At 34.6% G+C, this 12,338-nt stretch overlaps 1 protein-coding gene across 3 annotated transcripts in view; it reads left to right on the forward strand.

Moving 5' to 3' along the window:
- The first annotated feature begins 1,865 nt into the window (after nt 1-1,865).
- The window catches only part of LOC134540552 (uncharacterized), a 65,322-nt gene continuing 54,849 nt past the window's right edge, over nt 1,866-12,338 (forward strand). The window contains exons 1-5 of one of the 3 annotated variants that reach the window (XM_063383367.1): nt 1,898-1,957; nt 9,974-10,639; nt 11,236-11,284; nt 11,377-11,554; nt 11,715-11,781. The gene's annotated coding sequence lies outside the window, so the exon portion shown is untranslated. Of the gene's footprint in view, nt 1,958-9,973; nt 10,640-11,235; nt 11,285-11,376; nt 11,555-11,714; nt 11,782-12,338 lie in introns of all 3 variants that reach the window. The other 2 variants (XM_063383366.1, XM_063383368.1) reach the window with 2 other exon arrangements.

Consider the following 12,338-nt stretch of genomic DNA (forward strand, 5'->3'; position numbering starts at 1 on the left):
AATTAAGTTTCGTGACTTCCAGTCCCATTGCAGTCCATTTAGGAATTTTTTTCGGGAATTTTGTGACTCTTGTGACTTTTGTAGCACATAGACACCTCGATATATATATTGGCACATTCCAATGAATAATGAATGTTTTCCGAATACTTAATAAAACTATTTAAATCTTACAAGACAATGCACAATTTAAACCGGTGGGTCTAGAATAGAGTTGCCAACTGTCCCGTATTGTACGGGATTTCCCGTATTCTGTGACTAAAAGAATTATCCCGTACGTAGGCAGTACGGGACGTGATATTTCCCGTATCTTGTTTAAAGTTCAATTCACACACCTGCATAAAATTGAAAAAGTATTTTCCTGCCTCCGCCGCACCACCTGTTATATGTATTGCGACATTGCGAGGCTCCGTTCACTCCACAGTTCACTGGCCACCAAACAGTTCATGTTGACGCCGACAGGTAGCATCACTCGTCCGCGCTTAGTCTGTTATGTTTATGTTGATATTGTGTTGAGTTGAAAACGGATAGTTATCTTTATTATCATATCTTTATATATTAAATTCATCACTCAAAAAATTATTAGGCCAATACAAAAAATTTTAACATTTCAACCAGGTGCATAATTTATTTTCAGATACAAAAACTGCTAAAATAGCACCAATTTGCATCTAGAAATTCAAATTTTTCCGGGGGAGGACCCTCGGACTCCCCGCTCTATTAGGTGGGGTTCAGTGTCCCTTATGGTCAGGGTAAAATAGTTGGCAACCCTAGTCTAGAAGCATGACATTTCGCACTGGAGTTCCTTATATGTATAACATAGATGAGCACTAAGAAAGTATTTTTTGAAAGTTTGCATGGATGTTTGTCAATTTTGAAGTTAAAAAATGGAAAATGGTGTTTAGGCTTCTGTTTCTAAATAAAAGTAATTTGTATCAGCATTTTTGGTGATTCACCAAAAATTAGGATCAAATAATTTCCCATCGGACTAGTATATAATAATGATTCTGTGGTGTAAAAAGTGTTAAATGGTAGTGAAAATGTCCTGAAATAGGTTCACTAGATATTTGTTATCGTATACACCCGGTACAAAGATATGGAAACACACACACAAAACCCCATACCTTTTTTTTTTTCTGTAGCTGTACGAACCTGATATTATTTGAAATTAAATTATAACCGCGTAATGGAAAATAAACTTCAATTTAAGTGTTTTAGTGCAATAAACCTCGAATCCCCTCGTCATTAAAACAACTTTGCTGATGAATAGACCCGTGAATTATGCCGTGTTTTCCGGAGACAGGTTAGAATCCAAAAACGTATGCATTGTGAAGGTTATTGATTGCTGCCACATTTTGGTTTCTCTTCTTACCGCACGTAACTGGGTAAGATGATTTGTTAGGTATTTGTAACTGGCTTCTTTTTCTTCAAAGCGAGACAAATAACTTGGACCCCAATCATGGGGCTCATTCATTTGCAGTCTTACGAGGCCTGCCTGTGTCCATAAAAGAATGTTTGAGACTATTTACAAAAAAAATCTGTTCTCCCTCCACTATAGCTCGACATGCCTACACAAAAAAAAACAGCAGGGATTGTGTTACTAAGTAGTCAAATTTATATTCCGGTTAGCACATGTTTTTGTAAGCATTTCTTTCATACAAACTTTGACATGGACGTTTCATGTATTTAATAACATTAATATATATAAATTGTTTTAACAAATTATTCAAATAATTGACATAAGAACAAAGTATTAAAACATTTCAATATAAATTTTTATATACCGTCAAATGGGGTTACTTGGGACTTCAGTTGTACTTGAAACAGTTTGGAAGTTTGGACCCATAGTCTATAGTCTCTATAAATGTATACTATCATCTTTGAGATTGCGCCAAAAAACGATAAACAACACATGTAATGTCGTATTTTGGATTTTTAAACATTTTCATGAAACATTAAGGTAGGTGTATATGTTATGTAATATTATCCAAGTGTGGCTTTTCTTCTAATATAATTGGTTTAAATACTTAGTTAACAAAAGCTTAAACAATGTTATTTATGATCTTGATATAATTACTTACACCTCTCTTAGGGCCGGTTTTATGACCCCCGGCTAAATCTTCAGGTTAGCTAGCCTAAAGGTTAGGCTAGCCTCCGGTTAACGAACGAGGGGTGTATTATGACCAGGGCTGCCACTCTGATATTCATGAAAAACCTAGATAACCTACAAAAAAAACAAGACGGGTAAAAAACCCAGATGCGTCTAAAATGCTATCGTTGAAAAAGTTTGCGTACTAATTCAAAAATATAAACATAACTGGTTTTAATATAAAACAATTAATTACCTTACAAGACTGAAAACGGTTAAATACAACCAATACAAGAAAATTACACTGCAGCAAAATGGCTGTATAAATAATTCTTGGACCAGCACATATCATAAAAAAACCTACAAATATATACATGACAAAACATATACCATCACTGCATTCTTTAAACCGGTAATTGTTTTTATAAAACTGCATCATGAACGTTAGTCTTTATTCAGAGTCTGATTCTACAAGATTGGTTTGAAGGTTAATTGTTGCATTGGTTTTGTGTTCTGCAAGCCTCTTTGAAGAATGTGTCTAATTTAATATTCGACTTAGCTTCTTGAAAACTAGTTTTTTGTTTATATTGTTACGATCGTGCTTGGCTGCAGTGCTTGGCATCGCCGCGCTCGTTCGGCCTGTCTGCGCCCCCTTCTACCCGCATCCTATCCCTGGTATCTCGTGTCATACTATCTCGCGACATCCTGACCGTCGCAGCGCGCACCTGCCTCAGATCGAGTTACTTAAAAGAGGCCGCACTGCGGAATAAAAGGACTCAGACATGTTTATCGGCACGTTTTGTGGGAACCCGATGCTTGTTGCGTTTATTGGCGTTCTTTGAGCAGACACCGCGTCCTTCGACAGGACTCACGACGCGTTTCTGGACATTTCGACGGTGAAGGTTGCGCGATATCTCGGAGACATTCCCGATTGTTCTGGACGGGAACCCAAGGGCTATAAAAGGAGGTTGGGCCGACCTTCGAGTCAGTCTGAGTCGGAGACTGAGCGAGTTCTCCCGCGGCGGAGATCCGGGCGATAGTGCCGCGGGTGCGGCAGAGTGGTGAAGTCCTTGGACGAAGGTTCCAGGGCAGGGAGTGAGGGAGTTGTGGAGTCGGGAGTTTTCCCGCGGCGGAGTTTCTGGGCGATAGAGTCGCGGGCGCGGCGGAGTCCCGAACGAAGTTGCGAGCGAGGAGTCGAGTGGGATCTCGGTGAAGAGGAAGTGAGTCTCGGCGGCGGCGGAGTGCGGCGACGGATTCCCGCGGCGGAGACCCACGAGGGGTGCTGCGGCGAGAGTTGCGCCAGAGGTGCGGCCCAGCGAGGTGTATGGAACGAGTGACTGGGGAATAGACATTTCTTTAAGTGTAGTTAATTATTTGCCATCTTAGAAGATTAATTGTAAGTGACAAGTAGTGGTAATAAATAAAACTGTGTGTGATAAAAATCTTTAATTGGGCTATCCTTAACGAACCCGCAGGTAAAACGTAACAATATGTTTTTTTTCTGTGTGAAACGCATAGACTTGTTTGCATTTATCAAACAGATATTGCAACAGATACAGTAGCTACTAGGTACCTTTATTATTGTTTTAGGTATAAAAATAATTAAAATTATAAAAAACCTAGAATTGTTGGAATTCATTATTTAAAAACCCAGAAACCCAAACACCATCGGAAAAACCCAGATCTGGGTGGAAAAACCCATGAGTGGCAGCCCTGATTAAGACCCATACTTAGCCTGCGGTTGGTTAACCGGAACCTGACGAAGCGTGTGGTGTAATAATGGGTGTGTGTTGGTAATGAAATAAACCAGAATTTGGTAACTTTTGTTGCAAGACAGTTTTTTTTTTTTAGTAGAATGTTAGTCAGCTGTTTGTATTGTGAATCGTAATGTTTACAGCTGCAGTAAAGAAATATGCCGCGAACTTTATCTTGCAACAGATATAATTAAATTAACCAAAAACTACTTCGACGTCAAACCTGCTTTGTATTAAACCATAAAATTACAATTTAAGATTCAAAACCGTGTTTTTTCAACTTTACTCTTGTATTGAAACTCATGATTTAGTTAAGTTATATATTAAGCCAAAACTAACAAAGTAATTCTATACAAACAAATAAATAAGGATGAAATTTTTGCTAGAGAACACTTATTTCTTTCATAAATTTCTTTCATAATCATATAATATAGACCCTGTTTCGGGAAAATACTTGTCGATTTTCATTTCACTGGTGTAGGTTTCATTTTTGTACTAATAGTTTCGTTTCACCTATCCAAATTAATCCGATCCTGATGGAATTAGTTTGTGGTACAGGATGATTCACTGGGGAAATAATTATGATTGTAAAATGTATACGAAAGAAATACATTTTTACAAGACCTGACATAATTTGTTTGTATCGTGATATGTTAGGTATGTTGTGTTATGTACAGGATTTTTCAACATTCTAAATTAAAACAGCAAGTATAATGTAAAACAAGACCAACATATAAAGGGTCATGCCGATAGGATCAAGGGATAAACTTGGATACAGGAAACAGAATAATTCCAGTGCTGTTTTCGTTTTGCACTTGCGTGGCAGGTAGATAATAAGTAGCTAAAGGTTTGTAAGATAGGGAAGGGATAATTGGGTAACATTTATTTTCACATTCAATTGTATTCATTGAATTAGAACCACATCTGAAGTCGTATGAAGTGCATTTCATTCCCGGCATATGTCCACTGTATTACGAATAAAAATTCACAGATACAACTTCCACGAAAACACGCATTTTATAGGTAATAATAACCCTCGTTTTGCAATTTTAAAATTCACTAATTTACACATATTCTTAAGCAGGAACATTTAAGTTTATATACATTGCATACGTTTATGTACTTCGTGATCAATTAAAGTCAAATAATAATACACGACTCGACGAGAATAGAAAAGCGTGACTACACTTTCATGTCATGTAAATTTTAATAAAACTTTGACGAATACGGCGAAGCATTTTATATTTAGTAATAAATTATTCCATCGCATCCTGCAAATATTCAATAGAATTCCTCAAATAGTCATTATAACTATCAACAACTAACCTCTCCTGATACATCGCCATTTTATTTTCTGTCGCTTAGCCTCCGGTTAAGCAGCTAGCGGCCGGTTTATCCACCCGCTAGGTTAGCCGGGACTTTAACTGGAAGGTAGACGTTAACAGGGAGTCATAAAACAGAAATTAGAGCTAGCCTGCGGTTAAATTTTAGCAGGAGGTTTAGCCGGGCGTCATAAAACCGGCCCTTAGCAAGCCAGGACATGTATTAGCTATCGTTTTACTGTCAACTTGAGAAAATAAAATACTCACTAAATAAATGTTTGTTAATATGTGGTTGGGCGATATTTGCTAAAAAAAATTGTAAAATTCCGAAAATACTTTTATTCTATGCTTTTTAACTTCCTCTTTTCATAAAACCCGGCAGAGATAAGAAATTCCAAATACTTAAGGAGATATCGCCATTCTTATTTTGCAATACAAGATCTGTGGAATCATTCGACCGTTGCAATTTTTTATTTTGCAGTGTGTTCGTGAATGCGTGATTAATTAAAATAGTCGATTAGGTCAGGTCAGTTACATTATAAATACCAAATATTGTAGAAGAACAATGTAGGAAACTCAGGCCATTTAACATGGCGAGCGCTGGCGACACAGGACTGCAGCGATCCTAGCGGCTTGTCCTGCAGAACGCCCGCGAAATTCAAATTTCCGTTTATTATAATGTGCGATTTCGGCACATTTTTTCTCTCGTCTTTTGAAAACTTGTCATCGCGAAATGAATGTACCATCCTTGTATTTGTATTAAAACAGTGTTTCATAACCAGAACACGTTTTTTTTACAATCTTCAAAGATTTATTGACTATAAGATCTGAAAAATGATGTAATTTCAAACATATCAGATAAACTAAAGGACACATATGAGACAGCATTTAACAATCAAATATACACTATATCGTTTTCTTCGTAAATATTCCGTGAAAAAATTAAAAACAGGTAATTTCCTAAGGAAGAGTTCATCTGGAAAAAAAAATTAAAAATATACAAAAAAAAATTAAGATACTTGTTCCAAAAACAAAAGTGAGAATTCTCAATATCGCTAGTTTTACCTAACAATTTACAAAAATTAAAGTAACTTAAATGTAGCTAACACAATGTAAGAAACTGTTCAAAAAAAATTTACGGTATAATAAATGTAGCTAACCTAACCAACTATTTTAGTTCTTTTTAATGTAGCAAACAAAATTTTCACAACTGTTGAAATAAGTAAAACCTGATGAACTCTTGAAATATAGCAGTTATGTACAGTTAAGTCATTAAATAGAATGAGAAGAACTAAAAAATACCATTTTTAAAATTTTTAGAATTTTTTTTTTAACAAGCATCTGCTTCAAACATAAAATATCTTAAAAATGCTTTCAAAATTGGTTTACATTGCAACAAAAAAAATTTAAGAGCACAATCTTGTAGATATGTAATCATAATATCTTTCTTTAAACTTTTTGGTTATCTCATTTGTTTTAGTTTCCACAGTGATTCTATATAGTTAAAACAATGGGAAGGGAATTGCTTAAAACAATTTGACAAACCCTTACCTCTTGCCATTTTTAACATTAAAAAATTGAACATACATTTCCTCACGTTGTTTACTCTCATGTTCCACTTGTAACTCTGTTTGACCTACGGGATTTGAGTTAGGTACCTGTGTCTGCTAGTAGCCTAGTCATAAGGGCTGACTTTGAACTGAACGTCTCAAGTGTAAAACCTAATATAGTATAAATAAATTATCGTAGACCACAGGATAGTTTAAAAAGTAGCTATCTTGGCAGCACCCCTTATGGGCACATAAATAACCTTCAAAAACGCACTTTTAATAGTAAATTCAGGGATGCGTCTAGAATGCAAGGAACGTAGTTTCCTTTCCTTTTTTTTATTTCGTCAGGAGTCTTCCTGTCTGAAAGTTACCCAATTTACAGGATTTGTGCTGTACCCAGCCTAACCTAACCAACCATTCAGATAAACTACACTATATACTGTAAATGTAGCAAACCTAAAAAATTGTTCAAAGATTTAAAAATTAACATATATTTGTTCTTAACCTTGTGATGGCAGGTTAGGGTTATGCAAATCCTCTTTCTTGAAATGGTCAGAGCAAATGCGTCTGGATTTAAAATGACCAGGTCCATTCTTTCTGAGCATAACATTCAAGTCTCTTCGCTTGCACTTCAACACCCACTGTTTGCACCTTGAGAAATATTAAGAAGATTATTCAATAACTAGGTAGGTATACAGTATAAAAATATATGGTACACCTATCAATAAGTGAAAATTTTTAAACCATACAAAGGTTATCATGGTTATGAAGTAGTGGAGTGGGTTGCTTACAGTGTTTCGTCCTTCGGAAATCTAAAAAACAACTTCGAACAGTTAGCAACATCGTAATTGTTGCAACCAAACATTGAACAAATTTTTCCAGCCATAATAAATAACAACTACTGAAGAAAACTTTTAAAATACGTGAAATAAAAATTGCTAAAATAACATTGTCCCAAATGTGCTTATGCTGTAGGACCAGGCCATGCCAATAGAATGCGCTGCACAACGTGTCGCCTTTTTTTGGCGACTTTCCTATATTGTTCTTCTACAATATTTGTAAATACTTCCAAACTAAGCGGACATTAAAAATAATATGAATTAATTTTAATGGTTGTTTAGTTTAGAGTATTTATAATATAACTGACCTGACCTAACAAACCAGGACAAAGGCTGAACAGTAGGAACTCACATAATTTTTTTTTTTGTTTATTACTTGTACAACAATATCCAAATAACAAAAATAAAACATTAAAATTTGAAATGTTAAAAACACACCTAAGTTCACGTGACAACATTCTCCAATTAAAAAAAAATGTATACTCGTAAACAAGAAACAATGTTAAATGCCGCATGAATGCACAGGTATCGTGATGAAAATTAAAAAATTTGATATCTCCTAAAGTATTTGGAATTTCTTATCCCCGCCGGGTTTTTATGAAAAGAGGAAGTTAAAAATCATAGAATAAAAGTATTTTCGGAATTTAAAATTTTTTTTAGCAAATATTGCCCAACTACATATTTGCCAATAAATGTGTGTTTTTGGGGTTACTTGGGACCAGAGATAAGTAAATTGACCAGATGGAACATAAACATATTGTTTGGGTGAGGGGTTTGAAGTCAGGAGGGGAAAGTTGAGGGGGAAGGTCCCCCATATTGCTTAGTGAATAACATCTTTGATTTCGCCATTTGATTACATTGCGAGTAGTTGAAAGTTTGTTAATTTATGTACTATTAATTTGGTTTTTGAGTGTTGTAGGTGAATATGTTGTAACTTCTCAAAAGTTTGGTTGTTTTAGAAGTGGAATGTGTGATTTTGAACCAGTGTGACAATCTATAAAGCATGATATATTAATATATTATGGCATCGTGATTTGCATATGGTTGTGTGAACAGAAGTTCTAGGAAAACTGAGACCCAGTTACTGAAGGAAAAGCATAAGAAGATAAACTTTCTCAGGTAAATTGTGTTTGATTATTTTAGTTAAATACTATTTTTATCGGCTCTATTAGTTGCTATCTATATTATATTTAAGATGGAATAGACAATGTCGCAATTCCGTAGGCCCAAATGTAATCAGGCGGTATTGAAAAAGCAGTGTTATGCATCAAATGTCAATAACTGTTGGATGGACCTTCCACTATTTTTTTACCGTAAGCGGAGATACAAAATTCATAATACTTTTGAGAAATTGATGTTAATATGAAACTGTACAGGACCCGTTAAGTAAGGCGCAAACTGACATTTTTTGCTATTCTGTGTAGTTAGGTAAGTGTTATCCGGCATACTTTTCAAGTATGCTAACGTTTCTTAATTTGGTGTAAAAACACATTACTTGAATTTCAGCTTGTTTTTACATTAATATTATTACGATGCTTAAATCACGACGTTGCTGTATTCTTGTAGCTGTAGGTAGGTAGCCATTTCTTGTTTGCGAGTATCAAATGTTTTTTCTTGTAATTGGAGAATGTTGTCATGTGAACGTGAGCCAATAGGTGATTACGTATTCATTAATTAAAAATGGTGGCAGCATGTATGCATGTTTTGGACAACTTATATTTAAAAAGGTCAATTAACTACATTATAAATACTTAAAAACACTGCGGACGGTTATTTAGGTTAGTATAGCTACATTAAAAATACTGTGTAATCATGTTTAGGAATTTCTAATTTAATACGTAGCTATCCTGACCTAACAAATCATTCACACAATCTCCCAATTTTTATTAAATGTAGCTATACTAACCTAATTAACCGTCCAAAATCATTATTTTAATGGTTTTAGAAGTATAACAACATGTGTGTGTTTGTTGTTTAAAACAGCTGTTCATGTAAACAATTTCTCAGCTACATAGGTGCCATATTGCTTAGTGAATGCCAGCTTCAAGAAGTATCGGTTATGTTCCATCTGGTCCATTTAATTATCTCTGCTTGGGACACTGTCCCAAGTTATGCTGGTTTCATTTTCTGTTCAAATCAATGCAACAACATCGACTGAAAGCAAATATATTGTGTTTGAGTCGCATATGATAATAATATGAGTGCCTAAATTTTGAACTCGTTACTGCATCTTCACTTGTGTCAATGTGGTTGTTTCAGTGCAGATTTGTATAACAAATAGTACTGATATTGGTAGTAATATGAAAAATTGCACTTTTACTATTTGGCACGTAGCTTCACAATCAAGTAAGGTGTTAAAATTAATTATTTCGGGTGGAAGGCCATTAACATACCTACTAGCAATTTATGTTTTTTGTTAAAGGTCCAATCTGATGCCACTGCAGTACGTTCGGCAGGTTGGGGCCCGAAAATACCATTATTTTTCGGATGATAATTTACAGCATGCTTTAAATGACATTAGAAACAATGAATTATCCTTAAGGGAAGCTGCAGCTAAGTATGGTGTACCGAAGAGCACCCTTTCTCATAAACTTACGGGAAAAAATATGAAGAAATATGGCCGCCCATGTGTACTTTCATTAGCTGAAGAAGAAACATTAACTCACGTCTTACTCAAAACAGCAGATCTGGGTTTTCCGATGTCAGAATATGACACGAGACTGCTTGTCAAAAGTTACCTCGACAAGGCCGGCGTGAAAGAGCCTAGATTCCAAAATTACATGCCTGGTGTTGACCCGGGTTGAAACATTTCTAAAGAGGCAATCCGAGCAGCTGAAAGTGAGGATGAGTGAAAATATTAAGCGAGCCAGGACTGCTGTGGATCAGGAGACAATCAAAGAGTACTTTTCAGAGCTGGAGGTGACACTGAGGGACATTCCCAGTGAAGCTATCATGAACTATGATGAGCCAAACTTGTGTGACGATCCGGGAAGAATGAAAGTTATCGTTAGACGAACCTGCAAACACCCAGAACGTTCAGTAGACTCTTCCAAGTGTAGTGTGTCAACTGAAGTATAAATTAAATGCAGTATGTATTATTGTGACATTTCAAAGCAAGGATGGTAGAGATTATATGTTGTAGCCCTCAAAGAAAATTTATGGGCATTATAGTTACCCCTGTTACCTACCTCCTTTTCCTATTCCACTGTATGGGAAGTAAAGTTTCATTAACTTGTATGATTTATGATGGTTTAATTCAGTTATTTCGAACTTATATCTGAAGGCTCTATCTCACATGTCTGTTTGGTTGGTTCATTTTCTTGTCAGTACTGTTATTTGAGGTCTGTTCTGCTTAATTTATACCTTAAACCTCCTTTGCATTGGGTGTCGGGTTACAAAAATTTCTCACAATTATTTACTAAACGTTATTTTCAAGCTATAAAAGGTCAAGCAAGTGTCATTAAATTTGAACACTTACGTGACTTTAGGCAGTTATCAGATAATGTTTATTAAACATCTTTTGAGAAAATTTGAAACCAAACATTAAATTATAGAGAGGTATAGGATTATAAGATAACTTGAGGCATGTGAGCCCAAGCCACAAGTAAAATTTGGCAACATTTTTTTTTTTTTTTCTGTTATGGCTTCAGTGTACTGATGCTATAATTATATTTTCATTTTCAGGTGAACTTTGTATACAAACTTGAAATGGATGAAAGTAGCCCTGGAAAAGGTAAGGAAAGCTGGCAGTAGTTTTTTTTTAAGGTATATGATGACTTACATTAAGTTAACAATATTTTTAACTTGTTTTTTATTTCTCCCCAGATACTGCAAAGTCAGTTTCAGATGCTTTAATGGAAAATGAAAAATTTACCCAGATGCAGGCATATTTGCCTCTTCTTGAAATGATGATAAATATGCTGGAGGCAGAAGAAAGTGAAAACCATATTCCTCTGCAACTGATGAAAATTAGATATATAAAAACCCTTATACTGGAAAAGAAGTAAGTACCAAAGCTACATATAGTAAATAGGTAGTCAGTTATTGAATTCATTTTTGGTTTTTATTGAATTTTTATCTATACCTATGTTAATTATCAAAGTAATTAATTATAGTTGCTCCAATGTAATTTAAATGTTTTTTAAATCATTAATATTTTCCAGATTGACAACAGTTGATTCATTACGAAAATGTGAAGGCTTCATGAGAATTTATTGGCAAAAATATCAGGTAAGAATTTGATAGGATTGAAACCTAAATGTATTTAAAGTAGATGTATTTTTATAGTTTTTTTCTAAAACAAAGAAAAAGTGAACTGCTCGAAACCAATTTTTTTCAAAAATTTCACACTTTTCTTTACTATTTTAGTTTATTTTTGTATATGAATTTAAGTTTAGATCATAAAATACTACAATTTATTTTGAGTTTAAACATTAAACCTTTGTAACTCTTGATAGTAGATAATATTTAATATCTCATAAGTTAAAATATAGTTTTTTTTGGCAGTGTTGAGATTAAATCATATGGAGTTTCTAGTACTAGTGTGTTTTAAAAGTTGTTGAGCAATGTTGAGCAGCCAATCCATTCTCATAGTATTAGTTAACATAAGACATTAAAAAATCATAGCTTTAATTGTTTGTTTTTTGTACTAAATGGTAAAATGAATGGTACTAATTTTCATCACGTATATTTGTTGCACGAATCGAAAATAATTATTCAGAGGAATTTGTAACTGAGGACAGTAAAAAAAAAAAAAATTACTGTGGTTTTGAAACCCTACACCAAGT

The sequence above is a fragment of the Bacillus rossius genome, chromosome 17 (genome assembly GCF_032445375.1).
Source record: "Bacillus rossius redtenbacheri isolate Brsri chromosome 17, Brsri_v3, whole genome shotgun sequence".
Classification (NCBI taxonomy): Eukaryota; Metazoa; Arthropoda; class Insecta; order Phasmatodea; family Bacillidae; genus Bacillus; species Bacillus rossius.